The 9,634-nt window shown below is 40.3% G+C and overlaps 1 protein-coding gene across 1 annotated transcript in view; it reads left to right on the top strand.

Annotated features, from left to right (window-relative positions):
• The first annotated feature begins 1,979 nt into the window (after positions 1–1,979).
• The window catches only part of LOC122783747 (heparan sulfate glucosamine 3-O-sulfotransferase 5), a 77,405-nt gene continuing 69,750 nt past the window's right edge, over positions 1,980–9,634 (top strand). The window contains exon 1 of the mRNA XM_044048567.1: positions 1,980–2,340. The gene's annotated coding sequence lies outside the window, so the exon portion shown is untranslated. The remainder of the gene's footprint in view (positions 2,341–9,634) is intronic.

Raw genomic sequence — 9,634 nt, 5'->3', positions numbered from 1 at the left:
AAGAGTTAATGAGAAAATGAGTTACAATGAAAAGAAATAACAAAATAAATCTTAAAGGGATAGTTGTATGAAAACATCATGTAAGAGGATTAGAGCCACATGGGATTTGTTTTTGTAAATAAACAAAAAATCCACAATTCTGAGATTAAAGTCAGAAAAAAAAATAAAGAAAGAATTCTGACTAATCTAAAATCTTCAAAATTCTTCATTATTCAGCAGGTGTTTCATTTATGATAATTATATCATATATATCCTATCAAGCAATTTCTAGTTAAGATAACTTTAATAAAATTTAAAGTCAGTATTAATATTGTTTGTAAATAACTTCCATATAGACGGGATCCTTATCTGAAAAAGAAAAGTCCTAATATTACGTTAAATCTCAGATAATCAACTGCAACCTGCAACAAGATGAGAGACATGGAAGTTATACTTTGGTTTGGCCTTCACAAATAAGAGAATAGACATTTGGATCATCAGCATCAGAGCTTTGAAAAGATTGAATGACACAGACTCAGAGGAGGAAAGGGCTGGTCCTGGTTACATACTGCATTATACTTGGTGAGCGTGTCAGTAGTGGTACGACCCAATTGCAGTACACTGAACCACAGAATGAGTTGGAAATGTCTTATTTTTGAAAGCAACAGGACGAGCCGCACAAATGGCAAAGTTCAGTTCTGTAAACAGGTTCTGCTGCAGGGTCAGACGGGTCAACCCATCGAGCAGGTGAGTACAGGGAGGTTAACGTGCCAAGATCACAGTCTGCAAACAGGCAGGTAAACCAGCACTTGAGTTCATAGACGGAGAAACAGTCGGGGCTGAGACGGAAGGCAGGGACGTTTACTGTGGAGAAGACAGAGGAGACACGTCTGCAACAGGACAGCTGTCCATGAGACAACACTGGAGAGTCACGCACGAGGTGGGTGTGGCTGAAAACAAGTCTTTTCTTGTTACGTTGACTTTTTCCTCGTAATTATTAGGGCTATTATTTATTTTTTTCTTTTAATATAATGACTTTATTCTCAAAAGCTTTCTTTTTTTCAGTGAGGACCAACCTTACGTGACACAACAGTTTAATATTAATCTAGTAAGAATTTATATATATAAAATACTTACTAGATTAATATTAAACTGTTGTGTATATATACATTTATAGTATGTATCTAATACTTTGTTCATCAATGAATCTGTTAGTTGATAAATTGTTGAAAAATCTTAACTTCAATATGATGAAGTTCAAATGTCCTGTTTTTGTTTTTGTCCACAAACTAAACTTTGTGTAACATTTTAGTTGATGATTAATTTAGTAATGATTAATCATCAACGATTAATCGCTGCAGCCCTGGTTATCGTGACAGACTTTAAATGACTGTTCAAGACAATGAATAACTGTGTAACCGTGTAGTTTATTATGTGTTTATAATTTTAAGTATGGAATTTATGTTGTCACCATTAACATACTTGTTTTATTATATTACATGTTATTGTTTTATTATGTGTTTAAGTTGTATTGTTAATTTTATTAATGATGTTATTTAGTCACTTTCAGTCTTTTGTTTTCTTAGTGTAATGCATTGTTAGTTCCGCGTCCCCTTGTTGTGGTGGGGGACCAGGTAAAGGGACGGACCGGAGATCCGCGTGGAGTCGTGTTGTTCTGTTACCTGTGGATTTGAACAATTAACTTCATCTTTTGTTGAAGTCGGGATTAGTAATCTGCAAGTTAAACTTTGTAACTTCTGTTTGAGATGTTAGTTAAGTGGACGTCGTTTTTTACAGTGTAGTGAAACCCTGTGTTAATCTCTGTGGATTAAGCTCCGTCATGTCAGTAATCTGGACACCAAAGACTCTGAGGCGTCTCTTGAAACTTTTTTATTTTTTTGATCTCGCCCTCGCGTTGAGCTTGAGCATCTTTGCGCATCCCTCCTTCTCCCCCCTCTCCCCCCTCCCTCCCCGCAGGAACACGCCCCAGCTCTCTCCTCTTCGCAGCCTCCTTCAGTCAGCGCTCCGCTCATTCACAGTCCGGTGCTGGAGGACAAACGTGGACCTGAGACAGAGAGAGACGCGGTTCCGTCCACGCCGTCAACAGTGGAACCAGAGTCGCGCACTGATTTCTTTCTTTTTATCATTTTTGTTTCCGCACTTTTGCTGAGCGAAAGTGGAGCTTTGGTCCACACTGGGTCGAGGCTTCTTGACTTCCACACCATCAACACCATCATCAACATCAACACCATCATCACCATCAACACCACCCGCTGCTGCTGCTGCTGCTGCTGCTGGAGAACCTGAACGCACGAGCTGAGATGAGGAGAGGCGGCGCGTCCTGCTGAGGATGCTGAACAGGTAAACACCAGTGTTTCTTCTACTTTTCTTCTTCTTCTTCTTCTTGGAGAGTTGTATAAGATCCAGTCTTTTGCAGACTAGATTCATGGGGTAAAGGATCTGGATCCCTCACAGTCCCGTGTTCAGGTGCTCTTATCTTTTCAATGGAAATCAGTGATTTCTTCAACTTTTTTCACAACATAATTTATGCTTTATTTAAGTAAAAACTAGGTTTACTGTGACGTATAATAAATTGAATAAGGCAACCAGGTACTCAAAAACAGAGGTACCATGTGTACCTGAAAGGGTACAAAATGAATTTTTCCCCTCTGAATTCTGAGACAAAAAACTTAATTGTCCACATAATCGTTCCATTTGGACCATTTTCTTGCAAATATACACATTAAATACACTTTTGTCACGTAAATATTTTTTCTAAAGGAAGATTTTCTGTCTTTTTTTTCATATATATATATATATATGGAAAGTGTGCATACAGTATGTAGCCTTAGGGTGGACAGTGCCCGAATGTGTTCCTCCATTTAGTTTAATTCACTTTGTAGCCTGGCTGATAGTCAACATGTACATTAATCATAAGGAAGTTAAAGAAACCTGCTCTTAAACTTCTTAATGCACAGAAAACTGTGCTAAAAAAGAGAAATATGTTACAAAACATTTAATAGCAACGACGTGCTGCGACTCCAGGTGTTCTTGCACAGTGCACAAACATGATATTGACATACTACTGAACCTGTTGTTATTGTTATAATGATGTTGAAGGAACAATGACAGTATATTGCAGTAGACACTGTTGTTGAATTGTTGCCTGTCACCAATTTATTATCTGAACGTCTCGACCCGGTCTCTGGGACTGACTTGTTTTGATCTACAGTAGCTACGACAGTAGTCGGCGTGAGATCCTCCTCTGCACGACCGTCCTCGTGCTGCAACATCTGCTGCAGCTCAGAGATCAAACGTCATGTATTTTTCAAAAGGAAAGAGAAATGTTTACCGGAGCATAGAGCAGCACAAACTTGTTGAATTATTCTCCCTGGATCATGATCATGAACTTGACTCCACATCCAGACTTTAATGTTGAACACTTTTACATGTTGCCACATTTACAGTAATCTCAAATTCCCTTCTTTGGTGTTTTCAAATGAATGAATGAATGAAGGAATGAATGGAGAAATGAACAATTGGAGACATTTGTCCTGGGCAGCTGAGAGAACCCAGTGGCACCACACGGGCCCCATGAGGGGGCATGAAGAGTCTGAGTGCCCACAGTTGTGTTTTCTGCCTCTCTCTGTTTAAAGCTCCACTGTGTAACTTCTGTCACCAAAACACTGTCATGATATTTTGGAGTTTTTGCTGACGTGTGATCGGAGTGTTTGTGCTGAGAATGATACTAGAGATGTGAATCTTTCAGAAACTCATGATTCAATTTCATTCTGATTTTTGATTCAAAATGACTTTTTTAATCATTACATAGAGCTAACTAATCTGCTGCTGTGTGTGTGTGTGTGTGTATATATATATACACACACATATATGTATACATATATGTGTGTGTATATATATATACACACACATATATGTATACATATATGTGTGTATATATATATATACACACACACACACATATATATACATTTTTTATTGGCTTTAAAGTGTATTATGAGATATCAGCAAACATACCAAGATCCACCGATATGACTAATGACCACAAAGAGGAGATTGAATATTTATCTATTTATTTTTGCCCAATAAGGAAAATGTATCTACATCTGCTGTGATGTGATTTTGTTAAATGTTTATGTTAATTTCACTAAATAAGAGACTAACGGACCTCTGCATTTGGGCACAGGAAAAAAAAGAAGTCTATATTGGTATCAGTTATCGGCCCAAGCGCTCAGATATCAGCAAAAAAGTCCAATATATAAACATTTGTCCCTGTGCCCAACTGCAGAGGTCCGTTAGTCTCTTATTTTGCGTACTTGTGTCACAGCATTCATAACATTTTATTTATGTAGCATTTTTTTCATAAACTCTTAAATAAACTCTATCTTGTTCTTATTGTAAAGCAACTTCAGCTTTACAATAAGAACAAGATCATTCATTTTGAGAAGGAGGATTTAAGTGAAGAGAAGTCAGAATAGTCAGTTCCAGAGGGAGGGGGCTGCAGTGGAGAAGGTTCTGTCTCCCCAGGTTCTGTGCTTGCTCCTGGGTGGTGGCTGTAGCAGGTTGGAGACCCGAGGACTGGAGGCGGTGGGATGGTGTGTAGGGGTGGAGCTGTTCTGTGAGGTAGGAGGGGCCTGGTTATGGAGGGCTCTGAACTGGATGTGTTGTGAGATGAGAAGCCAGTGCAGGTTCTGGAGGACAGCGGTGTCGTGACCTCTGGAGCGGGAGCGAGCGAGCAGACGTGCAGCAGAGTCCTGGAAGTGATGAATGCATGAATCAGGGTTTGAGCAGCAGAGAAGGAGAGTGATGGACGGAGGCGGGTCATTTGTTACTGGTGTGATTTTCAAAAGTAAAGTGGATGTCTAAGATGACTTTGAGGTTGCAGGTGTGTGGTGAGGGCATCAAGGTTTAGTTTAGTTTAGTTTATTTATATCATTTCATTCACATGAATGAAAAGGAGCAGAAAGAAGAATAATCTTATATACTCTGCCCTTTTATCCCAAATAAAACAAGTAAATATAATCGTCATAGTCCAACACAGCCACTCACTTTCCTGTTGTTAAGACTAACAAGCAAATTACAAGAAAAACAAAAAACATCCATTTGTTAATATGCAAGTTATTCTAATTTAACATATTTCATTGCATTTCCTTAACATAGTGCTTTTAATTGCATTTTTAAATGTAATGTTTGATGTAGATTCTTTGGTTTCTTTGTTCAGGTTGTTCCATAGACAGAAATGCAACGTTCCATCAGTTTAGTCCTGAATCTTGTTTTTTGTTCCTTTTAAGTTATACTTGCTTTCTCTTTTTTTTCAAATCTTTTCTGGATGTTGATTGGTGGATCTGGGTCCACTGGTGGAGAGTGAGGCAGCAGATTTTAGTCTGATCATTAACATGTCAGATGTACTGTGATCCTGCATCCTGTGATCAGCCGTTTGATACAGCGTCTCACTGCGTCACCCATGTTTCAGAGAACTGGGCTTCATTCTGTAACCTGAAGTCAGCTGCCACCTCCCTTTGCTAACGGAGCTGTTATACAACGACCTTCACGTCACCAGTCGTGTCACAATGTGACACAAAAACAAAACACCACTACTATAGTGAGTCATGTGGAGGTGATGGGCTTCACCAGGAACTCATTCATTAACACTGAGTTTGCCTCTCTGATGCTGTTCTCTGGTTCATGCATTTCATTTGTTCATCGTCTGTTGACCCTGGACAGGTCTCTGGACGGTCCATCGTAGGGCCAACACACAGAGACAAACAACTCTTTTATTCATTCATTTTTTTGGACTGTGGGAGGAAAGCAGGGCTCATGTGGAGAACATGCTAGTCACTGTCCTGCCGCATTTTTTATTATTTGATGAAAAATGCTTTTCACAGCTTTTAAAAACCTCCTCAGTCACTTCATCCTGGTGCCAGGTGGCGCTATGTTGCATATTAAACACATACAGTACAGTGTAAAACCTCAGAGCTATTTGGGATATAAACGATTAACCAGCCTTCAATCATATCGTTATATTAGCCAGATTCAAATATAACACATTCCCCAAGAAAGGGTTGGAAACGTCTGACACAGACAAACATGCTAATCGTAACGTATAATACATTTGATTATTCCATCAAAATACAAATGTAACACAGAACTACTTTGTTACGTTAGATTTTCAGAAAGGCGATATATGGTAATGCTCCAGCATCATGTTTTAAATCTGTCACTGTGACTTTTAAATTGAAGGGTGACCTAAAAATAATGCAGATGAAATTGCAGTAACAATTGTAAGGAAAATGGCAATCAGATATTTTCCCCAAATGGTTCAGGCCTAGTGGTAATCTGTACTGTCTGCCTGACGGAGAGAATAATTCATAATCCCTAGTGATTCTGTCACTGCCTATCTGTGAAAAACAGGAATCCACATACGACCAAGTGCGACATCCAAATCTAAAGACATGACGTTTAGCTAACGGAGGTAAAATGTGTTGAAACAGTATTATAATGAAAATGTGCAGAGCGTTCAGAGAGTTTACACGAGAAAATCTGTTTTGTTTGTGGACAAAAAGAAAAGTTTTTTTTCTTTCTGATAAGAATTATAGTCACAGTGTCTTTATCCACTCCATTGATTCTAATGCATTATATTACATTAAATGTCATTTAGCAGACGCTTTTGTCCAAAGTGACTTACAATGGAACTGAGTACGATCAGCCACGGGTGGAGTCGAACTTGTGACCATCGCGACCATGATGTCTTTTGCACACAGGGTACCGTTCCATGCGTTCCATGCGTTCCATTTGTAGTCGGAACTTGGAATTTCCAAGGTCATTGGGCTTTCCATACGCAGGAATGTCCCCTGAACCCAGAATCTGAGCAACCTCTGTTTCCCAGAGTCAGGATTCCAAGATGTTTGCTACTGCACAAACACCTCTTCTTTACCTTTAATAGCTTCTGTTGTATTTCTCTCACAATAAATCAGTCGTACATAATACACAGAGTTTAATTTGTATCTGTTGGAGCTGTTAATTTCCCCGAGGGAACCTCCCAAAGGGATCAATAAAGTCGTCTGTCTGTCTGTCTGTCTGTCGACATGTCGACATGGGTCACGTCGCTCCCAGTTGTGCCATCCGAGTTCCGATGTAAATGGAACGCTGACTCGCTTTGAACAAACATGAGACCACCGCTGTGAGGATCCGGCTGACAGATTCACCGCCTCAGTGCTTCGGTGTTTCTTAACCTCGTTCCCTGGCTTTGTGTCGGAGCACCGTCGTCACTCTTGTCTCTGGGGATTTATCCTCGTCTCGGGCGACAGGTGCTATTTCCAGTGCCACTGCTGCCTGTCGTCATTACTCTGCATTAACGATGTGAAAAGGGATTTTTGGTGTTGGTGTGTTTAGTAAAGTGCCCAGAGCTGTGTGGCAGAGAAAATGCTAAACGTGTGGAGCCATGAGCCTGATGAGGTGGAGCTGTATGTCACATCAACATGATCATGTTACTTATGTATATTCCTGGTGATACTTTTGTGCTATACAATCCCTTTTACTTCATCATAAATAAAATATAATACAAGGACAGTTTCCAGGGTAGAGATAGACCGTTAAATGGTCTGACCACTCATTAGATCCTCATTATGACGTGGGGGCTGTAGCCAATCCCAAACTCACACCTATGGTCAATCTAGAGTCTCCAGTTAACTGTGGCAGGAAGTTAGAGTTCACGTACACCGAGGAGCTGTATGTAGAGACAACTTCTCTCTATGAAGAGAAAACATCATAGACCCCCTGAACAGGGACTTGAACCCTGGACCCTCAGATTAAAAGTCTGATGCTCTACCGACTGAGCTACCCAGGCGCCGTATATCGCTTTTCATGGTCGCAAAATTCGCCTGCTGGACAAATTCTACAAAGGGAAAATTGGCGACAGAAGCCTGATGACTGGGATGTATTTAGACATCCATGTAGGAGTTTTAGACGAGAGAACCATCCCTCATCAGAGGAGGTGGACTAAGACACCAACTATCAGCCACCTACAATGCTGCCCTGAGTTGTCTTCTAAAAGGAATCAACAAGCAAACACATAACAACAACAGTGAAGTCCAAACAGCCACACAATAGTCTGCCTCTCAGGTGACCCACAGAGGCTTGTTGCATGAATGGGGTGAAGTCTGCCGTCTCTGATTGCCTTGTTTGCTTGTTAGAGTTTAAGAGCCCTGCTGAAAGGCAACACGCCGCCATGTGGCCCTCATTGGATCCTATACGTGGTATTTTATTGATGATTGGAATTGTCCATTTCTGTAGCAGATACAATTATTTGATTTGAAAACATCGACCATAGCACAAAGTGTTGAGTAATGGATCAGCTGCTTGGGTTCATATGTCAAAATGCCAAATGTCAAACAATTAGATTGTGTTATAACTTTTTTCTTCACCTTTTCACCCATTATTTTCTAACTACTATATAATATAATACTATACTATACTATATTATATCATATCAGTATACTGCTGTATGTATCACAAATCTGCCAAATATGCTACATATCCTTATATGTAATACATAATACAGCCCAAATCTCAGCCCAAATGCTCCCACACCTAAACCCTCCATAAAGGCCCTTATACAAATTAATACTTTTCTTTAAACTTAATCAATATGAGCTCAAATCCTTGACTTCATGCGTTTTCTTCTAATAACACATTTTTCCTGCTCCTGATAATTTACTACCTTAATTGCATAATGTATGTCGTGAGGGGGCTTCAGAGTTCACCTCATACTTTAGCCACAAAACACTCACCTAATATTCACCTAATATTATAAATAAATCCACCTACACCAGGTGAAGCCTGTGACATCTTGATTCTTGACTATGCGGAGACTTACTCTCCCCACACCAAAGTTCTTAGAGAAAATCAGTGGGTTTTACATCACTGGAGTGGTTGATCCACAGCTGCCTACATAAGTGAGTTCAAATGTATTAGAAGTCACACAAACAAACAAACAGCAGACGTGAGGCTACTGTGTCCCCACAAGCTAAAAATGTTGATTTTCTTCACTCCATTCTGTCATTAAGGTCATATTTCCCCTCAGTTATCTCCTTTCACAATCCTTCACCTCAACCCAAAGACAACTTTTGCATCACCCCAGCATGACACCCATGCATCACAGTCTGTGTGTGTGTGTGTGTGTGTGTGGCGCTCATCAGACCATAGCAGCAGCAGTAGATGACTTCCTGAAGGACTAATTTGAGTTATCAGAGGTGATGATGGCTCACACCTGCAGCGGCAGCCAGAAAATGCCATATTGTCCTATTCATCTTAATGACTCTTGTGGGCAGGGTGGAAGCGGACATTGAGGAAAGGGCCTAAAAAACGCTCTTCAGTGACCTTCTGGGATTAACAAATGGAGCGCCTTGTGCCTGGCAGACGGCACAGAACAGCTCGGTGGGGGAGGCTGCCAACTCCAGTAAAAGTGTGAAAAGAAATGAGAGAAGAGGAGAGAGAGAGTGAGTGAATCTACCAATCTGTTTTCACAGCAGCCTCTCCAGAGTGTCCTCATGCCTCAGCCGGCTACTGCATTTCGATCACGTTCGCCTTTGCTGAAGCACTAATTGAATGATTCCAGTATTCGCGTGAAGGCCCA

Source organism: Solea senegalensis, linkage group LG17 (genome assembly GCF_019176455.1).
Source record: "Solea senegalensis isolate Sse05_10M linkage group LG17, IFAPA_SoseM_1, whole genome shotgun sequence".
NCBI lineage: Eukaryota > Metazoa > Chordata > Actinopteri > Pleuronectiformes > Soleidae > Solea > Solea senegalensis.
The sequence above is the reverse complement of the archived record's forward strand: the minus strand, read 5'-3'. Positions and strand labels throughout refer to the sequence as shown.